At 39.0% G+C, this 17,725-nt stretch overlaps 1 protein-coding gene across 4 annotated transcripts in view; it reads left to right on the top strand.

Annotated features, from left to right (window-relative positions):
- Positions 1 to 12,017: 12,017 nt before the first annotated feature.
- The window catches only part of PRKD3 (protein kinase D3), an 86,968-nt gene continuing 81,260 nt past the window's right edge, over positions 12,018 to 17,725 (top strand). For 2 of the 4 annotated variants that reach the window (XM_061432085.1, XM_061432084.1), the window contains exon 1: positions 12,018 to 12,107. The gene's annotated coding sequence lies outside the window, so the exon portion shown is untranslated. Of the gene's footprint in view, positions 12,108 to 12,335; positions 12,436 to 17,725 lie in introns of those variants that run through there. The other 2 variants (XM_061432087.1, XM_061432086.1) reach the window with 2 other exon arrangements.

The raw sequence follows: 17,725 nt of genomic DNA, 5'->3' as shown, positions 1-17,725 counted from the left end.
ACTTATCTATGTTTTAATGATAGGAAATCATGAGGTTTTTCTAATGATCAAAGATCACAGACCAGAATCAGATTTAACTGTTAAAGCATTCTTTCCCCCAATTTTGTAATCTTGAAGCAGCATTAATTGATTGTTAATTGGCCCTTTTTGACTTTTCATAAAAGAACAATTATTTGAAGAGTAATTTTCAAGTCGTACCAAAAAAAAAAAAAAAGCTTGTTTTTAAGGTTCAGCTAAGCCTAGTAGTCTCAAATGAAAGAGGAAGAATGGCTCTAAAATCTCTTTCCATGGGATTCAAAAATAGAATGTTAAGACAGCAAAGAAATATGACACAAATTCACAGAAAACAGCAGTAGTCATTTAAAAAAGAACAAGCTGACTATGGCACACATAGTTATTAATAATAATAGAAAGTTACAGCATAATACCATAACCCAAATTTGCCTTAAACCACGTGTTTCTATATATATATTTATTTTTGCCTAAATTTAGGATTAAATTTATGCAGGATAAATAACTCTAATTCTGCCTTAAACCACATATATTCCTATATATATATCTTTATTTTTGCTTAAATAGGATGAAGGTATGATGTTTGCTTTATTTATATACTTGAAAAATTAGCAAAGTATTTTGAGTGTTTTAGTCATTCTAAGGCAGTGCAGATTGTGGTCATAAAAAATCCTTTCAACTCTACTGTTTATATATACTCCATTGTTCAGACTGTAATAAATTAGATGAACTCATTCACCTTCAATTTTAATGTTTTAAAAAGCATTTCCACAAAGCTCATAATCAACACAAGGCTACAAGTGTACTTAAATTTCCCTTTAAAAGGAGCTTAAATTATTCAGCATATAATTTTAGGAAAACTAATCCCCTTCTGTCACTGGCCAAACCTCTGTCTTTCATGGTTTTTGCTCAGAAAATCATATATATCTATTATGGGAAACACTAAAGTTTGTATCTAGAAATCTATAAGAAAGCAAAAGAGACTGAATAATTACCTTTCATAATATATTTGTTTAGTTCTCTAAGAAAATCCTTCTAATAGTCCAGGGTTAAATATCTATTAAAATTAGGAAGAAGCAATGTTGCAATTTGAGAAAGTGTGCTGGGAGGAAATTTCATAAGCAAAGGAAGTGGCCATAGCAAAATTGTGCGTCTTCATTCTCCTCTGAGTCAAACAGTCCCTTTCTTTATTTCTTTTAATATTTATTTTAATAAAGTATAGTTGATTTACGATGTTGCATTAATTTCTGCTGTACAGCAAAGTGATTCTGTTATGCATATATATTTTATTTTTCATTATGGTTTATCACAGGTTATTGAATATAGTTCCCTGTGCTATGCGGTAGGACCTTGTTGTTTATCCATTCTGTATATAACAGTTTACATCTGCAAATCCCCAAACTTCCAATCCACTCCTCCCTGCAAAATTATCCCCTCTTTTCAGTTCTGTTCTTAGAATAGAGAAAATGAATCCCAATCAGAAAACAATCTAATGGCTCAGACAGAAAATACATGACATTCAAGACCGTGCCGTACATACATAGGATACAGTAAAAATTATTATTCAAGATTTTTAGATACTGAAAATATAGGGGAAATATGATATAGCAGCTAGACAATAGCCTGATTATACAGATCTCTGTGTGCTATTATTTCATGTTTATCTTTAAGTTATGCGGCTTTACATAAAACTATTGTTTTATAGTATATTACAGGGAGGCCTGGCATGCCACTGTCCATGGGGTCTCAAAGATTCAGACACGACTTGGCAACTGAACACACACACACATACACATATACACACATCTTGAGCATATGCTTTTATGTGTAAAAGACTTTGATAATATAATCCTTAGAAGAGTGAAGGCCCTGGCAGCATACCAAGTTCTCAATAAAATACTGAATGTCTGAAAACAAATACCTTATGATTATTCAAAGTAGTGTCTGCCAAAATACGAAGAAATAGGTGACTCATCATAGTACATAAAAGTACAGCTTAGCCAACAACACAGGCAATGTTCTTCCCTGACCCTGCTACCTTCTTTAATTACTGTTCTCTTTCCCTTCACTTCCATTTTTAGTATAATTAGCACCACTAGTTCTCAAATTTCAGTTCCATATTAATGCCTGTCCATGAATATAATTATTCCGTGAATATATATTATTTGTCTGTTACAAAATGAGAAAATTAAGAAAAAGTGTTTTATTAATAAAATAACTGTATTGCATTAAAAAGCTTTACTTATTCTTATACTCTTCCTTCATATTTGATGTTACATATTTTAATTAACATAATCATTGGTATAGATTTCAGAGTTTGTTTTATATTGTCATGTTCTATTGTTAATTGTGGCAAAATACACATAACGCAAAACTAACCATCAACCATTTAAAGAGTATAGTTCAGCGGCATTAAGTACGTTCACATTGTTGTACAACCATCACCTCATCCACCTCCAGAAATATTTCCATCTAGGAAAGGTGAAATACTAAACCATTAAACAATTCTCTGTTCTCCCTCTCTGTGCTGCTGCTGCTGCTGCTAAGTCGCTTCAGTCGTGTCCGACTCTGTGTGACCCCAGAGACTGCAGCCCACCAGGCTTCCCCATCCCTGGGATTCTCCAGGCAAGAACACTGGAGTGGGTTGCCATTTCCTTCTCCAATGCGTGAAAGTGAAAAGTGAAAGTGAAGTCGCTCAGTCATGTCTGACTCCTAGCGACCCCATGGACTGCAGCCTACCAGGCTCCTCCGTCCATGGGATTTTCCAGGCAAGAGTACTGGAGTGGGGTGCCATCGCCTTCTCCGTACCTCTCTCTAGCCCTTAGCAATCACCATTCTACTTTCTATCTCTCTGAATGTAACTACTCTAAGTAACTCATGTAAGCAGGATGTCTTTTTGTGATGGGCTTATTTCACTTAGAATGATGTTCTCAAGGTTCATGTTGCAGCATGTATCAGAATTTCCTTCATTTTTAAGATTGACAAATATTTATACCATACTTTACTTATCCATTCATTCACTTGGGTGCCTTATGCCTGTTATGAACCTGAGTCTCTTTGAGAAAATGCCTTTTATTTAAAAAATTGAAGTACAGTTGATCTACAATATTAGTTTCAGATGTATAACATAGCGATTCAATATTTAATAGATTATGCTCTTTTTAAAGTTATAAAATATCAGCTATATTCCCTGTGCTATACAATAATACATCCTTATAAGTTTATTTTATACACAGTAGTTTCTGTTTTGTTATATTCGTTCATTCATTTTCTGGTTCCACATACAAGTGATAACATATCATGTTTGCCTTTCTCTGTCTGGCTTATTTCACTAAGCATATTACCCTCCAGTTTCATCCATGTCGCTGCAAATGGCAAAATTTCATTCTTTTTGTGACTAAGTAATATTCCATTGTATATATACACCAATCTTCTTTACCCATTCATCTACTGGTGGACACTTAAGTTTACTTCCATATCTTGGCAATTGTAAATAATGCTGCTCAAATTAGTATTTTCATTTTCTCCAGGAGTGGAGTTGTTGGATCATGTGGTTGTTCTATTTTTATCTTTTTTTGTGTGAAACCTCCCTTCCCACCAACAGTGTATGAGGGATCCCTTTTCTCCACATTCTCAGCAACATTTGTAATTCATAGACTTTTAAATAATTTTATTTATTTATTTTTGGCTGTGCTGGGTCTTTGTTGCTGCACGGGCTTTTCTCTAGTTGCAGCAGATGGGGCCTACTTTCTCGTTGTGGTGAGCAGGCTTCTCATTGCAGTGGCTTCTCTTGTTGCCGAGTACAGGCTCTAGGGCACTTGGGTTTCGGTAGTTGCAGCTCCCGGGCTGCAGAGCACAGGCTCAATAGTTGTGACATAGGGGCCTAGTTGCTGCACGGCATGTGGGACCTTCCTGGATCAGGGATAGGGATTGAATCCATGTCTCCTGCATTGGCAGGCAGATTCTTTACCACTGAGCCACCAGGGAAGTCCTGTAATTTATAGACTTTTTGATGATAGCCTTTCTGACATGTATGAGGTGATATATCATTGCAGTTTTGATTTGCAGTTCTCTGATGATTAGCAATGTTGAATATCTATTCATGTGCTTGCTGTCTCCTTTGGGAAAATGTCTATTCGGGTCTTCTGCCCATTTTTCAATCAATCAGGTCATTTTTTTATATTGAGTTGTATGGAGTGATTATATAGTATGGAAATTAACCCCTTAGTCATCATAGTAGTAGTAGTAGTGTTAGTCGCTCAGTCGTGTCTGACTCTTTGCAACCCCATGGACTATATCCCGACAGGCTCCTCTGTCCATGGGATTCTCTAGGCAAGAATACTGGAATGGGTTGTCACTCCCTTCTCCAGAGGATCTTCCCAACCCAGGGATCAAACCCAGTCTCCTTCATTACAGGCAAATTCTTTAGTCATCCTGTCACTTGCAAATATTTTCTCCCATCCAGTAGGTTATCTTCTCATTTTGTTAGTGGTTTCCTTGAGACCCTGCTTTCAGTTCTTTTGGATATATACCCAGAAGGAGAATTGCTGGGTTATATGGTAATTCCGTTTCTAACTCTTGGAGGAACCCCGATACTGTTTTTCATAGCAGTTGCACCATTTTGCATTCCTATCAACAGTGCTTAAGTGTTCTAATTTCTCCACATCCTTGCCACACTTTTTTTGTTTTTTGACAGTAGCTATCCTGATGGATATGAGGCAGTATCTTATTGTTCTGATTTGCATTTCCCTAAGGATTTAGTGATCTTGAGTTCTTGCTTTATTGTTCTCAGTTGATAAAGCAAGAAGTTGGCAACTCAATCTGTTTTTTTTTTTTTTTTGTAAATTTTTTGGTCCTTGAAATCTGAAAGTCTGAGAACTACCAGTGTATTGTCTATGTCCTCTTTCTAGCCTCTGTTTATCTCCTAAATTCACTGCTTTGGTGTGTGTGTGCCGTGCCCAGTCACTCAGTCGTGTCCAACTTTTTGGGACCCCATGAACTGTAGGTCACCAGGCTCCTCTGTCCATGGAATTCTCTAGGCAAGAATATTGGAATGCGCTGCCATTTCCTTCTCCATGGGATCCTCCAGACTCAGGGATCAAACTTGAGTCTCCTGCATTGCAGGCGATTCTTTACAACTGAGCCACCAGGGAAGCCTCCATCATAGGACCTCAATAAATGTAATTCCTGTCCCTGATCTTCCTACAGGATAATTTCATCCCTTCTCACATTTTCATTCTGCACCCTATGCAATGACTTTCAAATCTCTAGTATTAAACCATGTCTGTGGAATACTAAGACTTGTGCAAGGCACCCTGCAAGGAACACAGGAAATTAGGTGTGGCCCTGATCTCAAGGAACTTACAGTTTAGTAAGAGAGACAGTTGTGCATAAAGTGTCTATGCATAGGAGCTATGAAAGGAACATGATTGAAACCACAGAGAACAGATTGGTATTTGCCAAAGGGGAAGGGGTTGGGGAAGGGATGAATTGGGAGGTTGGGGTTAGCAGATGTAAGTTTTTATGTATAAACAACAAAGTCCTATTGTATTATAGCACAGAGAACTATATTCATTATCCTATGATAAACTGTAATGGAAAACAACATTAAAAAAGACTGTATATATTTGTGTAATTGAATCACTTTGCTGTATAGCAGTAATTAACACAACATTGTAAATCATGTATCAGTTCAGTTCAGTTCAGTCGCTCAGTCGTGTCCGACTCTTTGCGACCCCATGAATCATGGCATGCCAGGCCTCCCTGTCCATCACCAACTCCCGGAGTTCATCCAGACTCATGTCCATCGAGTCAGTGATGCCATCCAGCCATCTCATCCTCTGTCGTCCCCTTCTCCTCCTGCCCCCAATCCCTCCCAGCATCAGAGTCTTTTCCAATGAGTCAACTCTTCGCATGAGGTGGCCAAAGTACTGGAGTTTCAGCTTTAGCATCATTGCTTCCAAAGAAATCCCAGGGCTGATCTCCTTCAGAATGGACTGGTTGGATCTCCTTGCAGTCCAAGGGACTCTCAAGAGTCTTCTTCAACACCACAGTTCAAAAGCATCAATTCTTCGGCGCTCAGCCTTCTTCACAGTCCAACTCTCACATCCATACATGACCACTGGAAAAACCATAGCCTTGACTAGACGGACCTTTGTTGGCAAAGTAATGTCTCTGCTTTTGAATATGCTATCTAGGTTGGTCATAACTTTCCTTCCAAGGAGTAAGTGTCTTTTAATTTCATGGCTGCAGTCACCATCTGCAGTGATTTTGGAGCCCAAAAAAATAAAGTCTGACATTGTTTCCACTGTTTCCCCATCTATTTCCCATGAAGTGATGGGACTGGATGCCATGATCTTCGTTTTCTGAATGTTGAGCTTTAAGCCAACTTTTTCACTCTCCTCTTTCACTTTCATCAAGAGGCTCTTTAGTTCTTCTTTGCTTTCTGCCATAAGGGTGGTGTCATCTGCATATCTGAGGTTATTGATATTTCTCCCGGCAATCTTGATTCCAGCTTGTGTTTCTTCCAGTCCAGCGTTGCTCATGATGTACTCTGCGTATAAGTTAAATAAGCAGGGTGACAATAAACAGCCTTGACGAACTCATTTTCCTATTTGGAACCAGTCTGTTGTTCCATGTCCAGTTCTAACTGTTGCTTCCTGACCTGCATACAGATTTCTCAGGAGGCAGATTAGGTGGTCTGGTACTCCCATCTCTTTCAGAATTTTCCACAGTTTATTGTGATCCACACAGTCAAAGGCTTTGGCATAGTCAATAAAGCAGAAATAGATGTTTGTACAAATTTAAAAGGGGAACCATAGAGTTTGTGAATTATATCTCAAATTTTTCAATGTGAGAAAAAAATTCTACGGCTCAGCTTACCTGAAGTATTTGTTCCAAAATGTGCCCCATATTTTCGTACCTATATGCTTTTTCTCCTGTTGTTTCCTCCCAGAATCTTTTTTCTCCCATTCCTCTCCCCCATATTTTCAAATCTCTTTCTTTCTTCCAAACCCAGCTAAAACCCTCTTTTTTTTAAGACCTCCGCAGGCTGGTGGTATGCTTTGTACTTCTCTGACATTTTATTTTGCCTTCTACTTATTTTGCTCTCTCTACATTTAATAGATTTCACATATCTTACTTAATAAACTTTAGGTTCTTGAGAACAAGAGTTGTTTCATCTATAAATCCTATCAAATGCCTTGCTTATAGTAGTCTTTCAAAAATGTTTAGTAAATTAATATATAAAGGATTGTTAAGTTTCAAGGAAAATCTAAGGAAAAAAAGACAAACAATTAATAACAACTAATTTTCAGCTAAACTCTCCATCATCAAATAAGTGACTGTGATACAATTTACAGTCTAAGGTTACATAGTCACAATTCTTTCTGGAAAGACTTGAGATTGTGAAATTTGAGGTGTCATGATCAGAGTACAATTTATAATAACATGTTCAGGTCCTTGTAGTCTAACTATATTAAAAATAAAACCAATAAGGGTAAAACTGTTCAGTGATTTTATCCTGCACTCGAACACATGAAGCTGCTAGTGTAGAAAATCTGTGCAGTAGGATCTTCCTTTGATGAAGTGCAAAGGAATTTACTCTATAGCCATAGGGATTCCTGTTCTTTTCAAACTCTTTGTTATTCAGTTTCCCTCCACAGACTCAAGCTCAGCAACTTTTCTTTCCCTGTGCTGCCTGAAAAGGAGGAGATATGGAGATGGAAAAACTCTAACTGTTCAACATGAATAATCATAGCTATTATTTCTTGAGCATTCACCATGTGAATTTTTTTAAGGTCTTTTCTATATGCTAGCTCATTTGGTCTTTATACAAATCGTGGGGGAAGGACTACTACAAACCAAGTTAACAGATGATGAGACTTGAAGCACATAGAGGTTCATTTGCCCATGGTCACACAGGTTGATAAACGGTAGGCTCATAATGCATCCTCAGGCATCCTTAATGCCCATTACAGGTTTAATGCATTAGATTTTTTTTTTCATTTAATTCTCACAAAAATTCTATAGGGTGAGTAATTATCTCCCCTTATTTAATAGGTAAAGAAACAGATTCTTGGTGAGATTAAGCAGCATGCACTTGCTAAATAGCAGAGCTGAGGTTGGACTCTGTCTTCAAAGTCCTACTCCAACCCTTACCTTCCAGTTGGCTCTTGAGGACTGGGGAAGCTCCCAGGTTGTGCGTGAGGGAGTCTGCATCTCTAACTTCACTGCTGTGCTCAATGCTGGTATGAAATGAGTTTTAATACTGGCTCTCTACCTAGGTCTGTAGCACCTTTATTCTTTCTCAACTGGCATTTTAAATATAGCTTAGCCGATTTTTCAGTATTTCAAACAGAGGTTTTAAATTAATACATAACTAGCAGCAGCAGCAGAATGAAATCCAGAAGCCCATTGGTACATTGGAGGTAATGTACCCTCCTCTTTCTTGGGGGAATATATATTTGCAAGCACAGAGATAAGCAGGAATTATTGTGGATGAACCAGGTAATTTGTTTTTTCTTGCAAATTACCTGATACTAATTTTTAAGGACACCATATGAAATCCTAGGTAGAACATGGGCAGTAACCTCTCCTTTTAGTTGTCAGATTTTTCTAATTCTCCTTTCAGTTGAACTTTCCTCACCACACCTCTCTTTCATTATACACTATGTTATAAATATACATGCATATATATGCATATATAAGTTTGTATACATATATACTTGTGAATATATTAATATCTGCATATATATCAATAACATAATATATAATCAAATAGTAAATTATATAAAGCTACATATAGGTGCAAGTAAAGAAAAAGGAAGTGCTATATGGAATAAATTCAGAAGGCTATAAAAAATAAAGATGAATGTCCCTGGCCCAGAGCTGGTATTTAGTAAATGATAGATATTATTAGTAGGCTTTATATCCAGACAGAAGACAGTGGTCTTCTTGAAGTTCATTAAGGGGAAAGGTGGATACGGAGAGCCCAGGGGGATCTGATATATACTCAGTCCACAATAAAATGTGGTAAGTAACTTGAGAATTATCCATCAAGGCTATCAGAGCACGGAACAATTATTTAGAGCCTGCAAATCAGAGGAGACAGTTTGAAGGTATAACAGTTCATGCTAGTCTAGAAGAAGACCAACTAAAATCTCCATATACAGAGGGTCTGAACTAGCGTAGAGAAGGACATTTTGAAGAATATATCAAGAGCATTGGTGCTGAAAAAGAAATAGACCCTGAAGTATTTTTTTCCCATACCTATTTTACTAACTCTGTATTGGCACCTAACTGCTTTCTAAATTTTTCACTTGTTTTAAGGTCATGGAAAAAGACAGAAAAATAAAATAATTTTGCAGTAATCATGTTATATAAATTAAAACAAGCTCAAATTTTTTTTTTAATGACTATTGCTTCCAGTGGGGCCTTAACAAATCATGTTTTACTGCATTTTGGATTCCGAATCAGGATGCTCTGCTACCTTAAGTCACAGCAGTGTTGACTCTCTTTGCTTCTATTAGGTAACATATGTGAATGGTTATGTTGTTAACCATTAAGGCGGAGCGGGGTGTATGTGGAATAAATCTAGGACAATATTTGCAACTACAGTCACAGAAGACAAAGACTAAACTCCTAGTTTTCAAAAAACACCAGCAGGAAGAAAAATCTTTTTCATCTTAGTCTGATTATATTTTCTCTCAAGTATAAAAATCTCACATTTACTTAATATACCTAATCTTTATTCCTTCAGTCCTCTTGGAATAGGAATGGAACATCTTGAGAAAATTGTAGTTCATGTCAAGCAAAAAAATTACAGGTACAGATAGTCTTAAATATATTGTTGAAAGATTCAACTAGAATGGAGGAGGTGATTTTATTTTTAAAAAGTGAAAAAGTGGAAATGAAATGAAGATATACATACATATATCAATATATGTATGTATATATACACACATGCATGTGTGCTAAGCGTGTCTGACTCTTTGTGACCCCATAGATCGTAGCCACCCAGGCTCCTCTGTCTATGGAATTTTCTAGGAAAAATAACTGGAGCAGGTTATTATTTCCTACTCTGGGGCATCTTCTCCACCCAGGGATCAAACTTGCGTCTCCTGCATGGCAGGCAGATTCTTTACCACTGAGCCACCTGAGAAGCCTCATACATACACACACACACACATGCATTTGCACCTCTATAAAATAGCAACTTGCTTCATTTAGAAAAGTTACTTCTAGAAAGAGTAACTTCTGTCTCTTTAAGAACCACGAGTGAAAATGGAAGTCACTAGTAAGGCGATGGCACCCCACTCTAGTACTCTTGCCTGGAAAATCCCATGGATGGAGGAGTCTGGTAGGCTGCAGTCCATGGGGTCACGAAGTGTTGGACATGACTGAGCGACTTCCCTTTCACTTTTCACTTTCATGCATTGGAGAAGGAAATTGCAACCCAGTCCAGTGTTCTTGCCTAGAGAATCCCAGGGATGGGGGAGCCTGGTGGGCTGCCATTTACGGGGTCACACAGAGTTGGATACGACTGAAGTGACTTAGCAGCAGCAGCAGCAGTAAGAAGGACTGGGTGTAAACAGGTCCAATGAGCTCCTGGGAGTCTTGCTGAGAGAGGATATTTGGGGTTGGACTAAAACGTCAGTTGGGAAGTGAAGGGAAGAAAAAGGCAAAGTTAAGTAAGAGCCTAGGTACGTTTTTAATTTTAAACATAACCTTGAGTGGGTTTACTTTCAATTTTAATGCAAAAGAATAGCAGAATAATACTACATATAAAATATAATTAGATTGAATTAGATATTACTGAATGTGAGACATGCAGTATCTTCGAATTCCCCAAAATGTTTCAGACATGTCTTTTAAAAATATAGCTTCAGAGTAGACCAGAGTTATACACAATTTTACTTGCCCCATCTTTAATATAAATTATTTTTAAATTCCCATTTAACTTTAAAGCCAGGGACATCCAGTAAGATTGATGACTTGGAATAAAAAGTGGGGACCCCTTTGGCTTCTTTTCTTGCTAATCTCAAAAGATTGTCCTCGACCTCTGCACTGGATGGATGAATTATTGACTGCAACCCCTCGGCTTCTTTGAATATATTTTACTTAAGGACTGTGGGGATGAAATTTGGACCTCAGGAGGACTAGGCCGTTTCTGGGACTATGTGTGTTTGTGAGCTGTTTAGGATTTTCTCCCACGCAAAACATGTCTAATTCAACACCTAAGGTATTTTCCCTCTAGATCTCCTTCCACCCACGTCTCTCCTCACCTGGCATTGTCGCCCTTGTCAATGCCACGTGGAAGCCTAGGTTCCATGATTCTTGACTTCACTTTGCTCCGATGATAGGGGACACACTCAAGTTTAAAGATGGACAAGTAGGATACACAAAACATACTGAAGGCAGACCCGGTTTATTCTGCTTTAGGTGAAGGGCTCTGGATGTATCTGCCTAGGTATGGAACACCCTGGGATGCAGTGCCAAGTGGCCACCTGAAGGCTAAGCACTGGGGAGGGAAACTGGAGGAGCAGTGAGAAGATACCTCAGTGTGGAAACTGTTCTCTACTGTAGACCCCTAGCAAGTTCCGGACTTGTCACCACCTCCTGCCCTCTTGCCACCATCATCTACATCAGAGCGGAGGACAAAAGAGAAAAAGGCAGTTCAGTAGCAATAATGGGTATCAAGTACAGTGCGTAACTGGAATATGTACACGGTCGCGCCCCTCCGTATCTCGGAGGGTGCAGAGTGAGCCCGAAAGCACCCGAAGCTCCTGTTGCTCCCGCGCGGGGTCAAGCCACAGCCCCACGCGGCCACCACGGCTTCGAGCTCGCGGGGAGACTACAGCTCCCGGCAGGCCCCGCGCCGGCCGCGCGCCCCCGCCTCTCGCGCGCCCCCGCCTCGCACGCCCCGGCCCCCCGCCCTCGGGCCTCAGGACGGGACGGGGCGGAGGGAGGGAGGGAAGAAGGGGCGCCTGTGGCGGGCGGGATTCTGCGAGGCGCGTGAAGCCTCGCTGGCTCCTGGTCCAGGACCCAGACGCTGGCAGGCTTGGACTTTCTCACGACCGGCCGAGCCAGGCTCTGTAAGTAATCGCCTCGGGGAGCGCGGAACAGACACCGAAAAAGTTAGCGCCGCCGCGGCCGCCGCTTTGTTCTCCCGGCCCGTCGGGTGAGGCGGCGTTGGCGGCGGCCGCCCCTCCCCCACCCGTCCGCACGCGGCGGCGGCAACAAGGGCGGCGGGACTCGGACCCCGCGCCGGGCTGGGCGGCGGCCGCCGGGGCTGGGCGGGAAGTTGGCCGAGTGCGCGGCGGGAAGAGCGGGCGGTGGGCGCCCCGGCGAGCGGGGGCGCCGGCGCGGCCGGCAGATGGGGCCAAGTTCCGGCGAGGGCGCCGACGCCAACTTGAAGTCACGGTACGCCGGCGACCACCGCGCCCGGCCCCTCGGTCTCCATCTCTTAGCGGATCCCCTCTCCCCAACTACTCCCGACGCCAGACGGGCGGCACTCACGCTGCCGAATTCGGGATGAGCCTTTCCCTTTTCTTTACACCGCTTTTCCTTGCAGCCGTCTCAAAGTGGTGAGTCGTTGGTGCTTAGGGAACGTAAGCCCCCACCCCAGTTTCCTGACTCTAGTTTTGCAAGTTGCCGCGTTGTTCCGAGTCAGTCTCACCCCCGGGAGGTTTTTCTTAAGATGAAGCACTGAGGAGAGCGTCTGTTTCTTTGAGCAATAAAATAACCACAGACTATTCGATTGCCTGTTGGAGATTTTATTTGAAGTCATCGCAGTCAGAAGCAGAGGCCTTGTCGTGTGCAGCAGGCACGGATATAAATCGAGCGACGGCATGTGTGAGAGCTGCAGACTTTTCCATACACAGATTGATGGCTTGGACGTAACTGTCTCTTCAACCACACCCGTCCCCACAGGAAATAAGACTATCAGTGTCATCTTTGATTAGGAAGGATAAGTTACATCCTGAACTTGGTTCGACACGGCCTTAATGAGCTGTGGAGGCAAATGAAAACTTTTAAAAGACCGTAATTTGTACTCTAGAAACGATTATCGTATTATTCTTACACTGTTTCTACTTTGTACTTACTGCTTAAGTTCTTCAAGTTTTAGCGGCTGTAATTTTGCTTAGATCAAGTTTACTTACCAACTTGAATGCAGCGAGGGTGGGGGGATATCTTTGGATTCGTTGCCCCGACTGAGGTCTAGGCCAGGTTTACTTAATAGAGGAACCCGCTTCTCCTTCCTGTTAGCATCTGGATTCGGAGCAAGCATGGACATTTCAGCCAAAAAGAAGTTACAAGTTTTAATAAAAGTATGTAAAACGTGTCACAGAAGCCTTCGTGTTAGGTTTTGCTTCAGTAGGTCATGTAGATGGTGGTCGACCTGATCAGAGGAACTTGAATATTTGACAAGTCAGTTTTCCATCCTAAGTTAAGAATGTTGACTTGTTTATTATCTTGAGATGAATCGTAGTGAGTCTTTTAAATATATAAATTTTATAAGCTTTCAGTTTCATGGGGTGACCTGTTTCAAATAGAAATATCTCTTAGTAGGTCGTGTTTCACCTAAAAACTGCCATATCCCCTAAAAAGCTTAATACATCAAGTTTTCGGACATTAGGTTTTTAAAGTTATATAAGAATTGGAAAAATCTACAGGAGGAAAGAGAATAAATGGTCATTTAAAGTTGATGAAAATATTACCATATTAATTGCTCATTTTAAAAAGAAACTACTTTTACAGAACTTGATATTGGGAAATTATTGGCTAATATAGTTTTAAATTTGATTTAATAATAATCATGCTTGTGATTCATAATCTGTGCAGATAGTACTTTGAGTCTGATTATGTAATTCAAATTGAACTTGTATGTGAGCCTCTTTGGAGCAGTTGTCTCATTAATGAAAAAACTTGAGATAATGTTCTGGAGATGTTTTAATTTTAATTTCAGTGTAGAAGAAAGTTTTCTCCACTTCTGTGGTCAGTTTATAGTGACCATACGTATGAAATAGCTCACTGGCTGTTAGCTAGTCAGATTTCTCAGATACCACTGATGCAAAGAGAGGTGATGTAGATACATCAAGCCCAACATAAATTTGTAGACTGGAAGTTTGTAAGCTTAATAGCAGATAAACTTTTCACTGCTTGAGAGAGCGGACTTGGTGTGCTTACTCTCTGTTCTCTCTGACAGTGGAAAAGACTGAACTGCAAATACCCATGGTTTAGATGAGCAGAATTTTACCAGCAACGGTTTAGTTAATGCTGAGCTCTTAGGAGGAATAGTACTTAATTAATCTAAGGTAATAGTTACATTTTTGGAAATAAATAGATGGAGGAATTGCTAGAAACTATGATTTTTAAAAAACCAACAATAAAGTTATTTGGATTTTTTTATACACTATAAAAGCACCATCAGGGTTATTATTAAGCAAAATCAAGCCTGTATCAGGGTAGAACATGGATACTGACTTCAGGACACCTGTAAAGTATTGCACTGAAAAAGGCCACATGCTTTTTTACATATTAAAAGAATACAGTGCTTATCAACAGAAGAAAAAAAATTATCTGCATTCGTTAGCATTCCTAGCACACAAAACTAAATCAATCCAGGAAAACCTGTTACTAGTAGAGAGTCATGGTAAATATTATGCTATTCTGAATAGAGAAAGTGTTGTACCTCTTCACTGTTACCTTTACTGAGTACAAGAAGGACATTGGCTACAGTAAATAATGAGCTTCCCTTTTGGAGTATTTACTAGCTGGATTTGTTTTGTCTTTCTGGAATCCTCTTTGCTTCTCTCTCTGTTTCCCTGACTCCCACTTATCCTTTAGGTTTTAGCTTCCTTAAAGGTGCCTTGCCTGTGACCTCAGTTGAAATCAGGTCCTCTCAGGATACTCTGTCATATCACCTTTCATAATTTGTAATTGCTTTACTATTAATATGAATATTTGTTTAATGCGTGTGTCCCACATCACACAACAAGCTCCAGGGAGAGCAGTAGCCACGTGTGTTTTGGTCACTGCCGTACAACCCTAGAGTTTCTCATAACAGTCTAGCAAATGATAAAGTATAGTATTAGTCGCTCAGTCATGTCTGACTCTGTGACATTATGGACCAGGCTCCTCTGTCCATGGAGTTCTCCAGGCAAGAATGCTGGAGTGGGTTGCCATTTCCTACTCCAGGGGATCCTCCCACCCCAGGGATCAAACCCAGGTCTCCCACACTGCAGGCAGATTCTTTACTATCTGATCCATCACATTTGTTGAATGAAAATGCTGCTTTTGAACTTCTTATAATTAGAGGCTTTGCTAAGAAATGAGATAATGTAAATGTAGGGAAGGATTGAGAGAGAGCTCAAATTGTGGTGTTACCATGAAGTAACTCTCAGTTAAGTTCCCCAGCCTCCAGGGCCTTTGTTTTTACCCAGTAGTAATAATAGGGCAGATTGGACTCAAGATTCCTTTAGTATGCCACTTTTTTACTCCATTCAACAATAGTGACAGATTATATGCTCATTTGAATAAAATATATGACAGATAATTCCCCAAAAGAGTATTTGAGATGTTTCAAATAAAAATGCTTGCCAACTCATAGCTATTAGGAACAAACATATCTAATTGATTTATAAATTAGTAAAATGTACTATTTGTTTTGTGATTGAAGCATAAAGACAAAATAAATTAGAGGTATTAGATTTTTTTAGTATTTAGTCTTAATAGTTTAATGCTATATCTCAGATCAAATCAAGGTTCATAAAACAAAATAGGGAGAGGGAAAACGGAATGAGTGGGCAAAAGCTAAGACAGCTCACTTAGTTTTTTCTGTTTGTGTTCATGCTGAAACTTTAACAAATACTTTAATATAAAAATAAGACATAGTTTACCAGTAGTTATTGATAGTACTGATCATTGATTGTAATCATAAGACAAGTACTGTTATTTAGCTAACATTAGCAGGTATTATTTGGAAATTTAGTGGGAAGACAGCCATCAAAAATAAATTATTATTATTGAACACAGCAGTATCTTATAATTTAAAGTATTTAACCTGCATGCAGTATTATTCATAGATATTTTGCTAATGTTTTTATGAAGTTTGTTCAGCTTTTGGAAACTACTCAAGTCAGGTATGTATGTTTAGAAAACGTGTTCCAGATTGTTGGAGGTGACATGAAATAGTATAAAGAACATGGTCTTTGGAGTCAGAGGAACTTTGATGTGAATTGCAGTTCCATCACTTTCAGCTGTGTAGTCATGGGCAAGCAACTATTCTGAAACTCTGGCTTCTTTTCTGTAAAACAGTTAAACAGCTCCCCTGCGGTCATAGCAAGGGTTTAATAAAGTATATCTTAATTGCAGAGTTTAATGTAAAGTGGGAGCTTAATTATTAATTCTTTACTCTTAATTACTATGAAAATTGCTAAAACTTACTGAGCACTCCGATAAGCCAGAAGTGTGCTGTACATACAGTCGCGCAGTCCTCAGTAACATCCTGTAGGGTAAGTAAATAGTGCTGTTGTCTTCATTCTATTTCTGCCGTCTGCAGTGATACTGAATAAACCAATTATTCTGTTAATTCCTTAATCTTACGTTTGCTCTGTGTCCACAAGTTGTCCATCAACTCAGCTTCTTGGGCGTGTGGTGTAAGTAGGGATAATACTTCATAAGTGAATATATTGTCACCAAGAACAAGAAATAAATAAATCATCCATTTAAAAATAGGGGAAAAAACAGTTATTCTCTTAACACCTTTTCAGATATTTGAAGACCATCATTTTATTCATTTTTGTTATGCATAATTTGTCACATGACATTGTCTTCACCTTAATCTGGATATATACTCTATTGTTTTTGAAAATCAATACAGCCTTTAAAAAAGTTAACCGTGGTAATGTAACCGTTAAAATGTAACTGTGGTAATGTAGCCTGATTAGCAACCAGTATTCTGATTGATGCTGATGTGTTCTCAGTGTCCCTGGGATTTGGGTTTATGTTAGTTCTTTTAGTCACCCATATTATTAATAGCAGCTGCTGTTAAACTCTTGGGTTGATAACTCCTCTAATGAACAGGTTCTAAGTCAGCATTTCTCCATTTCAGTATTGCACATTTAACTTTTGAAATGCAGAGCTTTACACTTGTCATTGTTATAGTTCACTTGAATTTTAGTTTATTTCTCTCAGACTGTACAATCTGAGGATTTTATAAGCATGTTTTCCATGTCTTTATAATCTTATAAATAATCAAAAATAATACAGGATCAAGGCCAGAGTTCTAAGGCACTCTCCTAAAGGTTTCTTTAAGTTGATAAAGAGTAGCAAACTACCCTAACATCCAGCTTATACTTAAGCAACTTCTTTACTGGAATAGCATCTTGAATATTGTTTCAGCCAGAATACACTTAATTTTTTTCTGGCTTTGCTAAATGTGTAATCTTGGACAAGTACTTTCGTATCTAGGCCAGTTTTCTCAACTATAAAGTGAATTGTTGTGAGGATTAAATGAGGAAACATATGGAATGCTTAGAACAGTGTCTGGCAGAAAGAACTCAATTACTGTAAGTTATTATTTTCTCCTTCTAAAAAGGCTAATAATCACATTTTTCAAAGATGTAAATATAGTTGATTTGGCGTTATTCTGTTTGAATTCAAGCTCACCTCTAGTGATCATAATATGCTTTTCTGAGTATTCAGAAAC

The sequence above is a fragment of the Bos javanicus genome, chromosome 11 (genome assembly GCF_032452875.1).
Source record: "Bos javanicus breed banteng chromosome 11, ARS-OSU_banteng_1.0, whole genome shotgun sequence".
In the NCBI taxonomy this organism is placed as follows: Eukaryota; Metazoa; Chordata; class Mammalia; order Artiodactyla; family Bovidae; genus Bos; species Bos javanicus.
The sequence above is the reverse complement of the archived record's forward strand: the minus strand, read 5'-3'. Positions and strand labels throughout refer to the sequence as shown.